This window comes from Pezoporus flaviventris, unplaced genomic scaffold (assembly GCF_033815535.1).
Source record: "Pezoporus flaviventris isolate CSIRO_AGI_PZ_B2104156 unplaced genomic scaffold, CSIRO_AGI_Pfla_v1 ptg000226l, whole genome shotgun sequence".
NCBI classification, from domain to species: Eukaryota; Metazoa; Chordata; class Aves; order Psittaciformes; family Psittacidae; genus Pezoporus; species Pezoporus flaviventris.
In genome coordinates, this window is record NW_026892774.1 from 1,389,011 (window position 1) to 1,410,224 (window position 21,214).

Sequence of the window (21,214 nt, forward strand, 5' to 3'; positions counted from 1 at the left end):
GACCAGTAATGAGTGGTGTCCCCCAGGGATCAGTGTTGGGACCGGTCTTGTTAAACATGTTTGTTGGTGACATGGACAGTGGGATTGAGTGTGCCCTCAGCAAGTTTACCGATGACACCAAGCTGTGTGGTTTGGTTGATATGCTGGAGGGAAAGAATGCCATCCAGGGGGACTTTGACACGCTTGTGAGGTGGGCTGAACCTCATGAAGTTCAAAGCGAAGTCAAGGTCCTAACCTCAGTCAGTGCCGTCCCAGGCAGAGCTACAGGTCGTGTGGAGAAGTGATTCAGAGCAGTCCTGCAGAGAAGGATTCGAGGGTGTTGGTCGGTGAGAAAATGAACATGAGTCAGCAGTGTGCACTTGCAGCCCCGTATCCTGGGCTGCATCAAAAGGAGCATGACCAGCAGGTTGAAGGAGGTGATCCTGCCCCTTTATTCTGCTGTCGTGAGACCTAACCTGGAGTATTGTGTGCAGTTCTGGTGTCCTCAACATAAAAAGGACATGGAACTGTTGGAACAAGTCCAGAGAAGGGCCACGAGTCTGATCCGGGGACTGGAGCACCTCCCGTATGAAGACAGGCTGAAAAAGTTGGGGCTGTTCAGCCTGGAGAAGAGAAGGCTGCGTGGAGACCTCATAGCAGCCTTCCAGTATCTGAAGGGGGCCTATAGGGATGCTGGGGAGGGGCTCTTCATTAGGGACTGTAGTGATAGGACAAGGGGTAACAGGTTAAAACCTGAATAGGGGAAGTTTAGATTGGATATAAGGAAGAAGTTCTTTACTGTAAAGGTGGTGAGGCACTGGAATGTGTTGCCCAGGGAAGTTGTGAATGTTCCATCCCTGGCAGCGTTCAAAGCCAGGTTGGACAGAGCCTTCGGAGACATGGTTTAGTGTTGCAGGGGGGTTGGAACTAGGTGATCTTAAGGTACTTTCCAACCCTAACTATTCTATGATTCTATAATTCTATTATTCTGTGACCCATTAGTAGCAGATTTTCCTTATTATTTTATGGGAATTATTCAAGAATTTCTATGTGGCAGTTTGCTATTTTCATAAATGCTAAATGCCATTGAGTATTATTTGCATTCATTATATATATAAATGATCCAGTAAAAGCAGAATTAGAAAGCCATAGAAACCCATTATTTTTAAATGGAGGTGGGGTGGAAGGAAAAGCAGGGTAGTAACACAATGCAATTTGTATATGCATTTCATTTACCAAATTTTTAATTATACTAAGAACATCTGTTGGTTTTAGAAAAGAATATTTTTAACCTTTATTGCAAATACAGGGCATTGCCACTACTGCAGCTGTCTCCGAGACACAAGAAGTTAGCTCACATAAAAAACTTGTTTTGCTGTAATGCATTTTGTGCCCGGTAGTCTGAAAAGTAGTGTTTCAACAGTTTCCACCTTGGAAAGTTTACAGACTAGACAGTATTTTGTAAAAATCCAAAGCCAACATGGAAACTAATTCTACATTGCTTTGATAATAGACCAATTAAGAGACAAGTTGTTAAAAAAAACTTCATTCCCCCCAGTACGAAGTGATATTTTTCCAGACACCAGAAATACCTGAACAAAAGCCTAAGGTAAATTATTTAGTGGAGAAGCAAGACCACAATTGAACTTCAAAACTTTTAATTTTTTTGAAAGTATCTAGCAACTAACATTTTTTTCAAGGAGGAAATACTTATTCCACCAGAACAATGAATGAACACTTTCAAATTTGATTTATTCTGTTTTGGAGCAATGGCTGGGCCTGTGCAGGAGCAGGAGGCTGTGACAAAGCACTGAGCCAGGGCAGGAATATGCAGTTAAGGTGAAGCCCGGGGGCAAGAGGAGGTTCCAGAGGTGTCATGGGTGGAGGCAGAAGGTTCAGACCAGAGATTCCATGTTGCAGGACCCAGGGGTAAAGGTTGAGGTCAGTGACCTTCAGACCAACTGTAGCTGTGGGCACCCAGGCATAGCTGCCCCAAAGGAGTGCAGCCCCCCAGGGGTGTAAAAAGCAAAGGGGGTGGAGGGGCTAAGCAGAGAGGATGGGACAACCGTGGGCCTGGGCTGGTCAGAGACAACAGGAGGTGGAAAAGGTGCTGGCTGGACCCCAGTGTCCCTGGACAGCAGCAGGGCCCCAGAATTTGTCCGGGCTTTAAGGGCTGTCCCAGGGCTTCATGTCCAGGATTGGCCTTGGCTGCTGCTTTTCCCTCAGCCCATGGTAGGCTTTCCATGAACTTCTGTCTCATGAAGAACAAATACAAATATTTTAATTAATATTACTAACTGATATTAATAGAGGAGGGCAGTAGTGTCTGCCCTACTATTTTTTCCTCTTTTTTTTTTTTTTCCTACAATTTCAGGCTCTTTTTACAGCTTAGTTTTGCAACAGCATTGGAATAGAAATTAGCAGACTTTGTCAAATGCTACGTAAAACAACTCCAGTGACTTTCTAATATGTGAAAAAGGGTTAAACACATTTTCACTTTATCTCTCCAAAGGGGCCTGTTTACTAGAGCTTAAATCTCTACCAAATAGCAGCCTGAAACCCCTCTATTTTGCTTCCTGTGCTACTGCATTCCCACTGGGGCAATGCCATGTTTCTTGATATTATTCTTCATAGTGCTACCTTTAAATAGCAATACTACTGAGAATGACTTTACAGGAGGGAGAAGCACTGATTTACTTGGCTGTAAAGTTATTCCTGGAAGGTTGCCTGCTTGTGCCATAGCTAAGAGGGAGTCTGTGTTTCAGCCTGTTGGTGAAAACGAGATTAGACTACTGAGACATCTTAATAGGCTATCCCCACATCTCCAAATGCAAATACAACTCTTGGTTCATTATCTGCTGCCAGCCTTCTAGACTAATACACAGGTGACCTTGGTTGTCCAGATTGACCATGAATATGCTATCAGGAATGTATTAAAAAAATATATTTAGGGCAAAGTACCTTCTATTATTATAAAAAGCATTAGATACAAACCCCTAAATCAGCCTATTTAAACATTGTTCTTGCACATCTACATTATAATCACCTTTCCCACTACATCTAGAAATGGGAAATAGTCTCTGGACACTTCAGACCAAATTTTTTTTTGCTTATCTAGTGTTTTTTTGCAGAATTTAGAATTCTTGTTCTCCAATGAAACAGATTGAGCTAAATTAGGCCTTATATTTGCTATATGTTAAAGTTCGTGATTTTGATGTAATTAGTCACAATTTACATGTTTTCATTTGAGGGTTAGAGTTTTTATTTCTCTTAGATGTTACTTTTTGGAGCCAAAGACACATCTCCTGATGTTCTTTCTTGAATAGAAGCAAATGGTTAGATAAGGAATATTGCACTTTAAATGTCATTTGAGCAACACATATTTTTCACACTCTTTATGTTGCATCTTACTTTGAAGTTCACCATCTTTATAAAGGTGCCAGTAAACACTGTGTACTCACACATCTTGAGAATAATTATCAGGTATTGTTGATAGCTTTGTATCAGCAAGGAAAATTTGCTCTAAATAAGCAAGCAATTTTTGACAGTGCAATCTCTTTGTCATACAGATTTCTAAACGAAATCAATTTTCCAGTTCTATGAGGAAAAAGAAATCAATATGAAGGAATAATTCTAGGTATATACCAAAGTTTTATACAGTCTTCCTTCGTTTAAAATACTTTTAAAAATTAAATTATAAAAGTGTTGAGCCTTCTCTCTGACTCTTACTCTGATTCCGGCTAAGTACCTCCAGCATTATGCTGATGCAATTAAACAGTTTCTAGGTTCTAAATGAAGTTACTCAGATCTAGGATATCTCGGCATGAGAGCTGTTTGTACCATGTTGACTGAGAGTCAGAGTTACTTGATTCCTTCTCACTACTTTTTGCTTTGGGTGTAGATGTGCCTTACTTTTCTCGATCACAGAAGTGGTATATTGTTCATGAGTCCTAAGCCCATCGAAGACCTCATCTGTTACCCTGTGCCATATCCATGTGCACAACCACGCTGTCTAAAGTGATACCCTTGGAAAAAGTTTGTCTTGGCTACAATCTCATTTGTCCTTATAAGTCACTCAGTGAGAGCTCAGATCTATGTCCCCCGTCGTGGCTTTCAAATATCCAAGAACGACTTTTAGTGCTGTGGAAAAAACAATCTACATCAAAAGAAAATTCCCAAATCATGTGTTTCTGCCCCTTTCCCTGTGGTGGTGTGGCATTCATCAGGCTGTCATCAAAGAGGTAAACTTGCAGAAAATGCAACCATTGGTTCTTAAGGATCAGTGCTGTGCTTTCTAGACTCAATGACAAGAGAGTCAGGGGAGTGACAGTGGAGAGGGCAGAATATCTTGACAGGAGGACATACTCTCTTTTCTCTGGTAACTGTTAGTTTTGTGTACTTAAGGCATGAAATACAATAAATGTCAATTTGCGTCATTTCAATACAAGAGTGGTTATAGAATCAGAATCATAGAATCGTTAGGGTTGGAAAGGACCTTAAAATCATCAAGTTCCAACCCCCCTGCCGAGGGCAGGGACACCTTACGCTAAATCATATCACCCAAGGCCTTGTCCAACCTGGCCTTGAACACTGCCGGGGATGAAGAAGACTAAAGGACAACCACAAGACAATTAGCCCTAATGAGGTCAAATTTGAGATGAGTAATATTCCTTCACATAGATTCACATACTTTCACAGTATTTTTCAGTGAATTTATTCACATGGCATGTCAGTGACATAACAGAAGACTGTAAGCCTCATGTACCAGGGACAAAAATGATAGAGGCCTGGCTGTGGTCACAGAGAGTTTAACTGTCTCCAAAATCTGCTCTGGCAGCCACCCAGCAACGTCCATGTCTCTTCTCTCCAGAGCTTGTAACAATGTGTGACATGGGCTTAGAAAAAAGGTTTGGGGTCTGTGACATTCACTTCTGTGTATTTCCGGCTTAGAGGAACAAATACATGTTCTGGAGTCAGAAAAGTTTTTTTGGGAGTAGACAGTATTTTTGTAAAAACTATCACAGACTTTTTATACATAATCTTCTTTTGAAATGGGGAATAGCCTACTGATCCCTGGGGTTGTGTTGCATATCCTTCTCTTGATATATATGTATGTATAGCACTATAGTCCACCATTCTCTTCTTGGGAAGGTTTTCCTTTTTTTTTTTTTTAATTAAAATGGCCACTCATTGAATAAAATAATGAAGATTGTTTCTGCAAGTTTAGGAAACCAAATAGAGGAGTTTCCAGAGCTAACCTATGATTTTCAGCTGCACTGCTGATCTACACATTTTTTGAGGTTTTATCATCTGCGATTTAGACTCATAGCTATGCTGATATACTGATACCTTTGATGATATTGAGATCAGAATTAAATAAGCCCTAACAGTGAAATTATTGAAAGAAATAAGAGACGAATAAGAGAAAGGAGCCATAGAAAGGTAGGTAGGAAAAAAGCATGGGTTCAGTGAAAGACATGCACACCCCCAAATACAGGAAAAAGTCTTACCCAACTTCTGTCCCACTGCCACAACTTTGCAATGGTTTATTCTATTTTTTTTTTTTTTTTCTTCTGAGTTCTCTTTCTAGGACTCAGCCCTGTAACTCTTTTTTTTTTTTTTAAATGTACACAAAATGTTTTATTATTATTCCAGAAAATTACAATAAAGAAATCTAAAGTGGGCTGTATTTATGCTTATTAAGTAGAATATTTAGAATATATTTTAGGCATTAGCTTTACTTCCTTTGATTGGAAGCACTGTGTTGTTTTTTTTTTTCTCAACACTACTTGAAGAAAGATAGCAATATTAATAGAAAGGGAAATTCTACTGAACATGAAAATCTTTCAGTAGTGGTGAGCGTCAGGTTAATAATTTTCAAGTGCTGAAAACCTGTATCCTTGGAGCAAGCAAGCTCAATATAAGCAGCTAAAATGCATAGTTTAGAGTAACAAAGGGTTCTGAGGAAAGAGTGAATTAATTCATAAAGCATCTTACATTTAAATGTGTTTATAAAAAAAGAGCAATTGGTAGTGTGCCAGTTTTTCAGGACGTATTTTATAAGTTCATAATGCTTAATCAGAATTCCTGTAGTGTGATGATTAATTAAGAAACTTAAGTAAAGAAAATTGATTGATGCTTCCATATACATATAGGAAATGCTAACCTGTGTATAGCATCAGCCTAAGAAATCTCTGCCATACACAGAGCAACGTTAAAATGTAATGAAATGTGTATTCAAGGTAGTCATTTGCATGGTGTCATTCAGCCTCCAGCACTGGCAACATATATCCCTTGTTACTTTCATATTTCTATTCATTCTTTTTCCAGTGTGACTGTGGAAAATATATCTGATATTGAAACGCTTCTGACTTCAAAATGATTGACTCAGTCCATTTTCATATGCAACCTTGTTCCACCACTTTTGAAGGCATTGCAAGATTATATTAAATAAATGCTCAAAACCCACTGGTACACTTCTCTTGCAGTTTATACTACCTCACTTTTATTTTAACATGGAAAACATTCTGCAAACTCAATACCTGTTCAGAATAATGTGTTCTTTTTCAGTAGGTGAGAGGCAGCAGCAGAAGGATTCCATATTTCAGAAATATTTGTCACTGTTCAGAGCTGAGTTGAGATTTTTCCAGTTTACTTCTTTAGTCTCCAGTGATAATATAGAAATATTTTCATTGTTTCTTGCAAGCTTATAACAAGAAAGTAGGAGATGGGAAGTTTCAAAAATGCAGTACCTGTAGCTTTTAAGACAGAGTTAAGCAGTTGGGGTTTGGTTTGTTTGGGTTTGGATTGCAGTGCACTGTACTCTAGTCACCTAAGATGAGTAAGAAACTTAGCACCACTGTGAAATTGTGACCTAAGTTTAGTAACGTAGTATAAGGCTGGAGTCAGCTTTGGAATAACTAATAATGTTTCATATTCTTACATGAAATCACACTGTGACAAATACTCTGAAGGTCTTTGTTGATGAGTTTATCTCTTTGGGTTTAAAATCTTTAGGGGAAAAAAAAAAAAGCTATTTGAAAAATAGTGGCTTTTATCCCACATTGTTCTAAATGGGAGAAGGTTCAGAACGTCATTCTTCCAATACTTGAAAGCACTTGGCTTTTTATTTCTAATCTGTAACTAACAGTGTAATTTCTGATAAATGTAAATTTTTAAAATAGAGTTAGCGAAAAATAAACCCCATGCTGTTAGGGAGTGTTTCAATACAATACAATTTTCACAAAAAAAGTGTCTTCATATAGAAAATACAGAAATTTTGAAAGCAAAATTGAAATTTTCAATTTTAAATTTAAATTGTATGTAAAGTTATCTCATAAAATGTAAATCAAAAATTAGTGATTTATTCAGAAAAAAAATCATGATATAAAAAAAATAAATAAATTTGGAGATGAACCACCAAATGGGTATTAATAGTATTTCAGTTGGTTGTTGCATAAGGAGAAAGAAGCCATACACCTACTCTTCTTGTGCAACATGAAAGTGGATTTTTTTTCATCAGGAAACTAAATATGAATGTCAATTTCAAATGTTTTTCATAAGCAGACATGTTTTATAATCCTATGAAAAGAATAATTGCATTTATCTAATATGTAACTGGAATTTTAGGTTTTCCTACTAGCAAAGAAACTTAGCATAATTAAGTTTGTGTATTAGAAAAAGAATACACCTTTTTTTTTCTATTATAGGTCACTGAAAAAATGTATCCAACCTGTAAGAATAAAAAATATGATTAATTAATATTTATGCACACATATCTTAAGTGATATTTCAGAAGGAATTTATAATTATTCAGTTCCATGACTGCATTATATTTTTATCTGTCTTGCAGTTTGATATTCAGATGATTGCATCATGTTTTGAAGTAATTAGGTTATCTCTTGGGTAATGGCTAAATGCCTGTTGAAGGCTGCAGAGTTCATGAAGATGAAACTATCTCTGTTTATCTGCTGATATCAGATTGAAGAATCAATGAATTAAGCAAGTTACATTTAAGATGGGGTGGAAGGGAGATCTCAGCTATGAACATGGAAGTGAGGCAAATGGACACTGGGATGCCATTGACATATGCATGCTGCCAGCTTTAATAAATCCTGGTTCTTGTCACATAAGGAAAGGCCCAAAAGGTTTCAAAAAAAAAAAAAAAAAAAACGACAAAACCACACAAGCCAGAAGAACCGGCCAGTGTGTTTATAAATCAGAAACTTTATTTCAAGGAAAGTTTCAGACACAGAAGCTAGGTGTTGCAGAGCTCCCCTTGTCTATGGCAAAGGGTAGCTTCCAGCTGCCTGTGAGACCATGGTGTACACTGGGGCTGTGTATTTCTCCCTAAGTCAATGGCCTGGTAGAAAGCTGCAGAAATCTCTGGCTGTGTGGCTGAAGAAGAAGGGGATGGGAGTACACTGTGTTCTAGTCATGTCCCATTCTGGGCCTGACACTGTGCAAAACGGGACAGTGTCAACAAAGAGTGGGAGCAGTCACCCTTGGTCACTGTAGGCAACTCCTGCTCAGAACTCTCCCAGCCTCAGGTGAAGGCTGCCAGTCCCATCTCTCCCTGGCAGCCAGCAGACACTTGCCTTGGGCTGTCCATGTCATCAGCCACACAGTAGCATGGGCTGCCACCAGCATGCTGCAGGCTGTGATTTGGCTGCTGCATTGCCAGGGCTGGTGCAAAAGCTTGAAAACAGCACCAGCCAGAAAGCTGCAAATCTGTCTGGCTGACTGGCTGAGGACAGGAATGTTCCGTGGTCTGGTCCTGTGTTCTTCTGGGCTGCTGGCTCTAAAAGCAGAGAAGGAGCAGCCACTATCTGCAGCACCACAGGCAGCCCCTGCCTCCTTACCTGTGGCCCTGCCCCTTTCATTGTCATACAAATACAATGGTTGGATTGGAAGGGACTGTAAGGATGATCTAGTTCCAACTCCCCTGCCATGGGCAAGTAGTGTCCTCTCACTTCAGCCTTTTCTAACCGACCAGCTTGCCTGAAGCCTTGCCTGGTTCCCTTTCCATAACCTCCCTACACCAGCTATGTCACCAATCCCTTGTGATATGGCCATTGCCCATGTTCTGCCTGCTGCACTATAAACTATAACTCCTGTAGAATTAGGGAAGGTGCCAGGGGCTTATGGAAGGCCCAGAACATGGCTGCATAGGAAAAAAAAAGGATGTTGCCTTTCAGACATATTCAAAAAAAAAAAATTAGCTAAGGCCCAGTTACAATTAAACTTGGCTAGGGATGTGAAAGATAACAGGAAGGCATTCTATAGGTACGTAGCGAATACAAGACAGACTAGGTTAAACACGGGCCCCCTCCAGAACCTATCAGGAGAACTGGCTACCCTTGATTTTGAGAAGGCTCAGGCTGCCTGACCGTTTTGGTGGTATTCTATGGTGGGGCTACGGAACTGATGGACTGGGGTAAACCAGTTGACGTCATCTACCTGGACTTGTGCAAAGCGTTTGACACTGTCCCAGATGACATCCTTGTCTCTATATTGGAGAGACATCACTTTTTATAGGTGGACCACTCGCTGGATAAAGAACTGGCTGGATGGCCGCACGCAAAGAGTTGTGGTCAATGGCTCAATGTCCAGCTGGAGACCAGTAAGGAGTGGTGTCCCTCAGGGATCGGTGTTGGGGCTGGTCTTGTTAAACATGTTTGTTGGTGACATGGACAGTGGGATTGAGTGTGCCCTCAGCAAGTTTCCCGATGACACCAAGCTGTGTGGTTCAGTTGATATGCTGGAGGGAAGGAATGCCATCCAGAGGGACCTCGACACGCTTGTGAGGTGGGCTGATGCCAAAAAAAAGTTCTTTAGTTGCCTGTTTTCAACATCTTCCTTTGTTACATATGCAGTACATTTTTCGATGAAACTGCTATTGTATTATGACAAAATAGTTTCCTCTAAAGTTTAGAGGAAGAGGATTTTTAGGTGAAGCATTCTTGATTCCTGTTTGTCATTTATTTGTTTACTTGCCTTTTATTGTTTCCTGAACCATTAGAAATATTGTTGCTTCTGAACGCCATCAATGAGATATAAAAAAACATGGAAAGTGATTATCAATCACAGTCCACCTAGGATGGAAAAAACACAAATGATAAGTGCCTTGAATAAAAGATCACAGAATCACAAAATGGTTGAGGTTGGATCCAAACCAATGTACCTGCTCAAGCAATGATACTCAGACCAGGTTGCCTAGGATCATGTCCAGATGGCTATTTAATATTTTCAAGGATGAAGATTCCACAACAATTTCTGGGCAAACTGCTCCAGTGTCCATATTAAAAAGCTGTTTCAGCTTTAAACAGACCCTTCTGTTTCCTTGTTTGCATTGCCTCTTGTCTTGTGATTGAAAAGTGCCTAACTTCATCTTCTTTGCACCCTCCCTTCAGGTGCAAATACACACTGGTGAGTTTCCCCTTGAGCCTTCTCCAGGCTGAACAGACCCAACTCTCTCAGCCTTTTCTTGCAGGAGAGGTGCTCCAGTCCCTTCAATATCTTCATGGTACTTCACTGTTTTGCTCCAGTAAGACCACATCTCCTTTGTACTGGGAAGCCCAGAAGTGAACATGGTACTCCAGTGAACTCACCAGTGCTGAATAAAAAGGAAGGATCACCTCCCTTCACCTGCTGGCAACACTCCTTCTACTTGCAAACCAGGAAGATGTTGACCTACTTTGTGTCAAGGGCATATTTCTGACTCGTGTTCAACTTGTTGCCCACGAGGACACCCAGAGGCATTTGTGCAAAGCTGCTTTCTAATTCCTCTTGTTAAACTTCATAAGGTTGCTGACAGCCCATTTCTCCAGCCTCTTGAGGTCCCTTTGGATGGCAGCCCAAGCCTCTAGTATATCAGCCAGTCCTCCTAATTCTGTGTCATCTGCAAAATTGCTGAGGCTACACTCTGCCTCATCCTCTAGATTATTAATGTAGACCTTGAACCTCATGTACCTCATATTGATTCTTGGGGCACACTGTTAGTTACAGGCCTAAAAGTAGACTTTTTACCAAAACCAAAACACTTTGAACACAGCCATTTCTTGTAAGCTTAGACAGTGTCTCTATATTCCTCCCAGGTTACCTGTCTCTGCTTCCACCTTTCATATATGCTTTTTAAGTTTAAGCTTTGCCAAGAGTGCCTTGCTCATCCATGCAGGGCCCCTGGCATTTTTATTTGACTTTCTTATTGGGATGACTTTTGTAAGATATGATCCTTGAATATGAAAAACATCGCTGAGAAAAATCATGCTCAATAGACTGACAGAAATACTACTTGTAACTGAGAATACAAAATATTTGGCAGTGGCAGTTATGTTTATCATATTTTTGGATAACAGAAAGTGTTTCCTTTTTATTATTGCTCGTCTTAATGTAAGGTTAACTTTTCAATACTAATTAATTTATTTGTAGAAACAATGCGCACTTAGGAAGTGGACTGATTGCCCACTGTACATAACAGGGGATCAATAGACTAAGAAGCTGACAGTTTTTGTGCACCTCATTCTTCCTTTGTTCTTACTGTCACAACATATGTTTCTGTTACATTATTGGGAGGGTTATTTTAGAATAAAGAGAGGAGTCTGGCAGCAGGGTAAAGTCTACAAGACGTGCAGACTAGCAGCATAAAGACCAAAATCTGCTGGTTTTCTTTCTGTTTTATTCATGATTGTAGTTTAAGTGGAACATGTATTCCGGAGACAAAAGAAAAGGAAGTATTGAAAATGATGTTATCAAAGCCCAGAGAGGATAGTACAAGAAGAATGAGATGGAAAGTAAAGTATTCCTGCTCAGTCTAAGCTAGCTTTATTCACTAAAAGTGATAACAGTGAAAAAATGGAACATTTGCATATTTATGGAAGGCAGTGGGAAAGTTGGAACACGAGAAGTATTAAGGTACCTGAAAAGAAAGTAGGAGAATGTGTTTGAAAAGACAAGTACACAACCTAGAGCTGGAAAACAAGAATCATAGAATGGTTTGGGTTGGAAGACACCTTTAAGATAATCTAGTTCCAAGTGCCCTGCCATGGGCAGGGACACCTTCCATAAGACAGGACTGCTCAAAGTTCCCTCCAGCCTGGCCTTGAACACTTCCAGAGATTCCACAACTTCTTCCAGAGATTCCAGAGAAGATTCCAGAAGAAGATTCCAGGGAAGCCACAACTTCTGTTTGCAACCAGTTTCAGTGTCTCATCATCAGCATAGTGAAGATTTTTTTCTGAATGTCCAGTATAAATCTCCCTGCTGTCAGCCTAAAGCTAGTTCATCTTGTTCTGTCACTACTTGCCCTTGTAAAAAGTCCAGCTTTCTTTCAGGGCCCCCTTTAGATGCTAGAAGGGGGTGCATAGATGCTGGAAGGTCTCCATAGAACCTGCTCTTCTCCAGGATGAACAAGCCCAACTCATTCAGCTTGTCTTCATAGGAAGTGTGCTCTAGCCTTCTGATCATGTTCATGGCCCTGCATGCTACATGCATTGGCATAGAGACATTTCAGCTAGGAACCTGATGATGATGAGTTATTGGCTGGAGTGGCTGGAAGTCACCTCGTCAGGTGCTCCATTTCTGACCTGTGATCCCTCTTCAGGCTCTGGGCATCTGCTATTAGCACCAACATCAGACTAGTAGGATTGGGATGGATTGAGGTTATCCTCAACCAGCAACTTTAGTTTATGGAGGCCAGTAACAAGTGGTGTCCGCAGGGATCGGTGTTGGGACTGGTCTTGTTAAATATCTTTGTTGGTGACATGGACAGTGGGATTGAGTGCGCCCTCAGCAAGTTTCCCGATGACACCAAGCTGTGTGGTTCAGTTGATACGCTGGAGGGAAGGAATGCCATCCAGAGGGACCTTGACACGCTTGTGAGGTGGGCTGATGTCAGCCTTATGAAGTTTAACCATGCCAAGTTCAAGGTCCTACACCTGGGTCGGAGCAATCCCAGGCAGAGCTACAGGTTGGGCAGAGAAGAGATTCAGAGCAGCCCTGCGGAGAAGGACTTCGGGATCCTGGTCGATGAGAAAATGAACATGAGCCAGCAGTGTGCGCTTGCAGCCCAGAAAGCCAACTGTATCTTGGGCTGCATCAAAAGGAGTGTGACCAGCAGGTTGAAGGAGGTGATCCTGCCCCTCTAGTCTGCTCTCGTGAGACCTCACCTGGAGTACTGTGTGCAGTTCTGGTGTCCTCAACATAAAAAGGACACGGAACTGTTGGAACAAGTCCAGAGGAGGGCCACGAGTCTGATCTGGGGACTGGAGCACCTCCCGTATGAAGGCAGGCTGAAAAAGTTGGGGCTCCAGTTCAGCCTGGAGAAGAGAAGGCTGTTTGGAGACCTCACAGCAGCCTTCCAGTATCGGAAGGGGGCCTATAGGGATGCTGGGGAGGGGCTCTTCATTAGGGACTGTAGTGATAGGACAAGGGGTAACAGGTTAAAACTTAAACAGAGAAAGTTTAGATTGGGTGTAAGGAAGAAATTCTTTCCTGTTAGGGTGGTGAGGCACTGGAATGGGTTGCCCAGGGAGGTTGTGAATGTTCCATCCCTGGCAGTGTTCAAGACCAGGTTGGACGAGGCCTTGTGTGATATGATTTAGTGTGATGTGTCCCTGCCCATGGCAGGGAGGTTGGAAGTAGATGATCTTAAGGTCCTTTCCAACTCTAACTATTCTATGATTCTATGATTCTAAAGCCTTCTCCACAGTTTGGCAAGCCTGTTATTGAAGATACTCTTCCCTTTTGCTGAGAGGTGGACTTCATCAGGCCCTAGAAGAAAGTAGTAAACCATCATGTGATGGAGAGTACCTCCTATGATGATGGAAGAGGTGAAGCAATAAACAAATTAATATACCATGAAAATTCTAACTTCTGTGCCACCAAAAAGCAGAAATTCCCTGCTTAACACAATAACAAGAAGCCAGTTGAGGTTTGGGGTTTTTTTATTTGCTTTTTTTTTATCCCCCAACCAGTCTTTCATTATGGAAGAAAAGATAAATCATCATTTACCCAGATTATTTGTATGTGATAAAATAACTTAAGAATACTTGGCAGCTAAAATTGGCTATTTTCCCAAAGGGCCAACACCCAATGCATTCCACAAAAGCAGGAAGGAAAAAAGGTGTGAATAAGATGAAGAAGAAACAAGTCAGTTTAGAAAGGAATATCTTTGCATGACAGAAATGCTGTTGGTACAAAAGCAATTATCTTTTCCACCCAAGCTACAGATAATATAATCAGACCAGTGTGGAGCTAGGGCATAATTAAACACATCCAAAAGCAGTGTATAAAGATATGCACATCTGAAAGAAATGGTGCTTTTAATTGTATCTTCATACAGTGACATTCATATATATGCTGTAAAGATGATTCCTGCTTTCAGTGTGTACTTGGCACTCATCAGTTTTGGGTTGTGTAGTTTATAGGACCTCTGTAAGCCTGACTTCTAGTGAGAAAGATTTAAATAAATGAGTTAGAATGGACATCCATATGGTAGAGATTGACACTGATTTGTGATGGTGAACAGATAGCTTTAACTTTTGGAAAGGCTACAGTTCTGTTTTCACAAACTGTTAAGGTAATTTACTGATAGATATACTGCCTCTACAGTTACTGCAGGTTTTGGTAATACCTCTGGTTTACTTAATGAGCTAATAGCATAGGTTCAGTTATGAAACTATGTTTTAGCACTAAAAATAGTAGTTGAAAAAGTGTTGGTCTAGCACAGTGACATAGCAAGAAAGTGTTTAAAATAATGTGTTTGAAAACATACTTGTTGTTTCATGAACACTTTAATCAGAAAATCTCTGATTCAGATCATTTAATATATGACCACTGTCAATCCAGACTCTTTTACATCAGTGTTAATCGCAAAATTCTGCTTTGTATTGCTGCCTTTCAATACCAGTTTGCAGAACTTATTTAGAGTCAGGCTACTTTTTCTGTTTCTTGAATGCTTTAGAATTGTGGCGTTACTCTAAAAATGAAAAGTGTTTTATTTTCTTTTTCAGGGAAATTTTGAAGAGTCTTACACTTTTAATCCTCCAGTCATTGATTGCGCTGTGAGGACATTGAGGTGAGGTGGTAAGTCGGTGTAGATCTTTTGCTATATTCAGTTAAAATTGTAATTTCAGATTTAACTGCTGAAACAATATCCTTCGGTGTTGTGTCAGTGTGACAGAAGTTGAGAAATGTCTTCCTGGCAAATTCCCAAAAAGATTGATTTTGTATGTAGGAAGTCTGAATCATAGCAGCATCAGATTTGTTCTGAACTTGCACAACAGCTTTATATCATATGAATAGAGCAGTTGATTCATACATGCTCAGTGACTGTTTTCCAGAAATTCTAGTTTCCTATACATCTGAAAAACTGAGTGATTGTTGTAGTTAGTTTGGCAGAGCATGAGTCATTCAGCAATGCTTGATATTATCAGCTTTTCAAATTTCAGTAATCTATTTGTTAACTACTTGTCAGTCTTTTTTCAGAATTTTCCCTCTCCCCAGTATGGCAAATCTGTAAAGGCTTTTCTTTTCCTGACTACAGAGAGGGTTGATAGATTTAAGAGGTCACTGTTCCCTGGATAAGCAAATTTTTTGAAGCTCAAATAAGTTACATGACTTCAGCTGATCTCAGCAACACTCTGGTAACTCTTATATAAAAGTCCCAAGCTGGGGAAGCATGTCTGAAATAAGTTTATTTTTAATTTTTATTCTTAGACCCTAAGCAGATAAACCAGGAGCAAAGGTCACATATTTCTATGTGTCAGAGCAGTTGTGGATATTAAGGGTCCAGTGACTTTAAGTCATAGTTCAAAGAATCATGACTGGTGACTCACTATTTCTGACCTCTAGCTGCTTGGCCAGTCAATCTTAATAAACCATGGTTTGGAGTTTTTTGGTGGTTGTGGTTTGTTTTTTGTTTGTTTTTTTTTTTTTTGTTTGTATGTGTGTGTTTGGGGATTTTTTTTGGTTTTAGTTGGTTTTAGTTGGGTTGTTTCTGCAGTTTTTTTGTTGTTAGTGGTTTAGGGGTTTTGTTTTTGTTTGGGTTTTTTTTTTTTTTTTTTACTTTGTTTTGTTTTGTTTGTGGATGTTTCCTTGGGATTTTTGGCAGTTTGGGGATTTTTTTATGAACTGAAAACATTACTGCTGGAGCTTGAGTATTCAGAAATATAAAACTTCATCTTTCAATGAGAAATCATATGGATTTGTTTAGCTGGATTCCATTTTTGTGTTATTTTTCTCTATTTCTACCCATCCATTAATAAAACTAGAAAAACAGTTTTAAGGCTTCAGTTATACATCTTTGTTATAAGAAGAAGGTTAATGTTCCCAAATTTAAGGATTACAAGAAAACCTCTCAAAGTACCAGATACTGAAAATAATAAAGTTGCATGCTATTTCATTTTCTGGACCTAAAAATGGTCATACATATGTAAATATTATGTATATCAATTGCAGAGTAAGGACCACTGGTGTAGCATAAATTCTTATTCTTTGCTTTATTCTATTCTTGTTGATAAATGAGTTTACAAAGTAAAACATGATAAAATTCTTTTTGACTTTAATATATAAAGATCACCCAGTCAAGAGTCTGTTTGCAGATATTTGTTCTGATAAGTCTTCTGAGTGACTTATTTTTGTTGTATCATTGAAGTATAGTGTCAGCTACTAAATCTTGGTCTAAAAGCAGAAGTGAGTTCATACAAGCAGTGTCCATGTATTTGAGTTAATACTAACAACAGAATTCCATTTTGATATCAAGTTTCCTTTGAAAGGATTTTTTTCTTCCTTTTGCAAATCAGTAGTAGATTAAAGTGCGATCTAAATCATGTCATTTGCTCATCCTTTTATTTAGTTAGTGAAAATATAAATTACTATTACTGGAAGTAATAAAATTATCCCTTTGACTTGGTTATTCTTAGTGTAAAGCTGTAAATCTTTTCCATGCAGTAATGTATTTTACCTTAATTAATAAACATGTTCTTAGAACAAATTCACATTCTTAAAGCAAAAACTTATAAATGCAGATCTGATTTATTTCTGCCTTCTCTTGCAGTAGTGTCTTTTTAAATTTAATATGAAGTTAATATTAATATTAATTAATATTAATTAATCTTAATTAATATTTATAATTATATTATATAATTATAATTAATTATATAATATCTAGCATATATAGTTATAGAATTATAATTAATAATTAATATTAATTAATATTTATATTTCACAGTTAAAAAAGTCTTGATTCACTGCAGTTCAATTGCTACATTTTCTTGTAAAATTGCAAATCTTGAATAAAGGTGTTTACTTATGATTTCCTGGACTGAAATCCTGTTATCTTATAAAATATAAGAAATACCTTTGAAGGAATCAATAGTAATGAAAAGCCAATGGGAAATAAAAATGGAGGAAAAAAAAAAAAAAAAAGACTCAATTAATACCAAGGTTTAAGTGGCTTAAGATTTTTGTCAGTTTTATATTTCCAGATCTGTGACAGATATACAGTGATATGCAGTTTTCAACTTCCATACATTTTGCTATTTCAGATGTTATGGAGAAAAAGAATACAAATTATGCAAACTTTCTCATTTACTGAAATTAATTTAGCAAAGTTTCATAATATTAAAAAAGCCTGTTCAAAGTTGAGTAGATGTTGCCTTCTGTTGTATATCAGTTTCCTTTAACCAGAAGTTCAGTCCTTTGTTTTTCTCTGCTTGGTGAGCACAGTGTCAGCTCTGAAAATATTAGCATGCAATTCTTAAGGGGGAAATTTTGGCTGTGCAGAAATATAAAGCATAATTCTCAGACTTCAACGTGTCTCAGATTCTGTGTGTAAACTTTGATGAACAGGGTTGTGGATGTGGCACTTTCAATGATAATTCAAATACATCTAAGAGGAGACAGCAGGTCTTCATTATTTAGAATTAATTTTTTGTGCTGTATGAAAAGGATATAAAACGTAGATATAGGTAAATAGGATGCAATAACTTACTTTTTGTGAGATAAAGGAGGCAGTTAATAATGAACTTATTCATAAGAACACATGAGTATTAAATAAATGTATTAAAATTATTTGCACTAACAGTTCAGTAGTTTAGCAAGTTGAAATTAGAATATTAAAGCTTTAACCTCTAGGCCAGTTTAGATTGGTTGAGTTTGAACATTTTTTTAGCTTGACAGTTACTTGGCTTCCTGAAATGTGATGGTGGAGTGAGTTCAAATGCTGAGGATAAAAAAAAACAAAACACATTACAAAGCAATAGCATGACATGACAGTAGTTCACATCTTGCAATCACAACAGAAGGTTCAAAGCCTGGATGTCTATGCAAAGACAACTGCACTTCAAATGAAAAATAGGTCTTGTGGCTCAAAACTGATGAGGTGACCTGTGAAAAAATGAACTTCTTCCTCTGGCCCCTTGCCCCAGCAGTATTGCAGTTGTGGTTAAAAAATTTGAGTTCATTTAGCTACTCTTCACCAGCACAAAGTTCACTTTACCACTTAATCAAGATTAAAATTAGGGAGAAAAAAAGTACCTCTTGTCTTTTGATAAAATCTGTATTGTTCCTAAAAATATGCTTGTGAAAATGAGAATAGCATAGTGTCAAGCAGTAATTTCTCCTGAAGGAATAATGATTAGGAAACAGTGCTAATGGACCTACAGAAAATCTGGGTACAGCTCAGAAACATTATTAATTAAAATATTTTTGTCCCCAAAACTAAAGGTATTTTAATTTAGTTCTTCTTGAGTGCTGTCATTGTGTGGATAGAAACCTGAATCAAGCATATCTTCATTTTGAAAACACGCATGTTTAGAGCATCAATGTATTTCCTTCTTAATGATCTTTTACAAATTATTTTCAATGAAATAAAATGTAAACCATTCGTAATCTGTATGTTTTCCCCAAGTAAATGTTGGTGTATCTCCCAAATATGCAACACACAACAAATAGAAGTGAAAAAATATACAGTTCAGTATTTCTCAGTAGCTGTGTGCTGACCTTAGTAGACAAGACACAAAAGATAATCCATAGAGCTACAAAGCAGAAAAGGTTGTAATCTGAAAAAAGAAAATGTTGCTTTTCCATATATATATTTTTACCTTTCTCAAACAAGTAATTATGAACTCATGCAACACAACTTCTTTGGGCTAATTATGGCATATTAATAGCAATACATATGAATATATTGAGAACCAAAATATTTTAAAGAGCATTTTTAGTGTCACCTGTTCTTATGCATGTATGTTAATCTTCTCTTATAAATATCATATGTATACCTTATGATCACATGTTCAAAAATGTGTGCGTGTGATCACCAGTTTTCCTAAATATTAGGACCATTTAAGAAAAAAATATTATTTCACAAAGGCCATTTTACGACTTTGTACAGCTTTTAGGGACGTTATTGCATGGTGAGAGGTGTATATGGCTAAAAAGTAATTCATTATTCACTGAGAACACCTTTTTATCTGAGTCATGATGTGTTTTTCACTAAAAAACAAAACTTTGTAGTGAAAAAGCTTATTTTCCCTCACAGTGTTATTTGTAGAGTACAGCACACTTTAGAAACATTAAAAAAAAATTATAACTGTCCCAAATTCTTTTGCTTAGCAAATTTGAATTTTTTTGTTTTGTTTTGTTTTTTGAGCTTTTCATTTCTATATTATAATTCTTATCTCAAAAATATTTATTGTGTTGTCTGAAACTAACAGTGATACTGTAACTGGAATCAAAATTAACGTCCTTCTATATCAAGACAATCACAGTGTTTGTGTGTATATATATGTATATACAAATAATTTTAATAGGTGTTAATGGAATTCTTTTTATAGAACAGTGCAGTTGGTAAAGAAGGCTTTGTGTGGAAATTACCATGTGATCTAGGATAGTGACAATCTATCCAGAATAAACAGGGATTGAAGATCGGTTGCATTTTATGCAAGTTATGAGATAGGATATGAGACTCCCGAAGACAAGTCATCTAAAGTGATTTTTTTTTTAATTTATGGTTTTCATTTTTCATTTAAATGTACGTTCACTACTTCACTTTGCTTTGTTCTTTCAACATCCCATGATGTTACAATTAACTATATTTCCTTTCTTTAGTTTGTCTGATTCGTGATTGCATTTCTGATATCCTATAGTAATACAAGTGACAGCTTGTAAGTATGAAAATGCCTTTTACCATGCTTAAAACAGGGCAGCTGTTGCCTTTTGTGATACTTCGTGCTGTAAAAATCCGTTGACAAATTGCTTATGTCCAGGAGCAGCACGAGATCATCTCAGGTATGCTGTTACCTTACTTATTTGACCACTAGGTTGTTTTTTCTTCTTTTTTTTTTTTTTTTTTTAAAGAACTTAAAGATAGGTCTGGGATGCATAGAACAAAATCTCTTTTGATACATAAACTTTTATTTTATAGGCAGTAGCATATAATCCTATGTTCCTGAGGTAGAATGTTTTCTACTTAAATTAAGAGAAATTGCATATAAGAGATGTTAGCAAGACTCATGAAGGCTGGTGAACGTTCTAAAACTGGAATTGTAAAAATTTCTTTCTCAGTTGAAATGTGTTTATTGATTATCACAAATAATATATAAAATGGAAGTTTCCTAATTTTAGAAACATTAGAGGTTGTTGACTTTAAGTGTACGATTCTGATCTAAAATCTTTGTCACTTTTTGTTTCCCACTGCATACATTTCATTCATGTAGCCCAATAAAACCGTTAAACTGCTTTGTTGAAAGATGATTGATACTTAAATTTGTTTTTTTTTGTGCGTCTGATAAATAACGTGTTATCCAGACACAGTCAGTATTAGGTATTCCCAATAGTATGCTATGCCTTTATGTCTCAAAAACTAGATTTAAACTATTGAGTTACAAAGTGAAGAGCTCCAGTAATGAAAATAGGGAAAAGAATCATATCTAGAAACTCAGGCGGCATGATCCGAAATTTATTTTGGTGCATGGGTTGGAATTAGGAATAATTTCACATGCATTAAATTCCCAAGGTTAATAAGAAATTACGTGTTTGTCCTCAATTTTTTTTAGCAGTCATGTACAACATATAATTTCCTTTCGTTCTATGGCAAGAAATGGCAAAACACCAACACCATGAAAAAAACAGCTACAAAAGTTTTTTTGTTGTTATTTAAATGTAACTGCTATTTATTCTACAAAAATTATTTAAGACCAGAAAAAACTGACACATTTCATGATTCCTCTTTCTG

At 37.7% G+C, this 21,214-nt stretch overlaps 1 long non-coding RNA gene across 3 annotated transcripts in view; it reads left to right on the forward strand.

The window, feature by feature from the left end:
• Window positions 1-21,214, forward strand: part of LOC133262968 (uncharacterized) — a 613,641-nt gene that overhangs the window by 265,805 nt on the left and 326,622 nt on the right. For all 3 annotated transcript variants that reach the window (XR_009741417.1, XR_009741418.1, XR_009741419.1), the window contains exon 3: window positions 14,991-15,063. This is a non-coding gene — a long non-coding RNA (uncharacterized LOC133262968). The remainder of the gene's footprint in view (window positions 1-14,990; window positions 15,064-21,214) is intronic.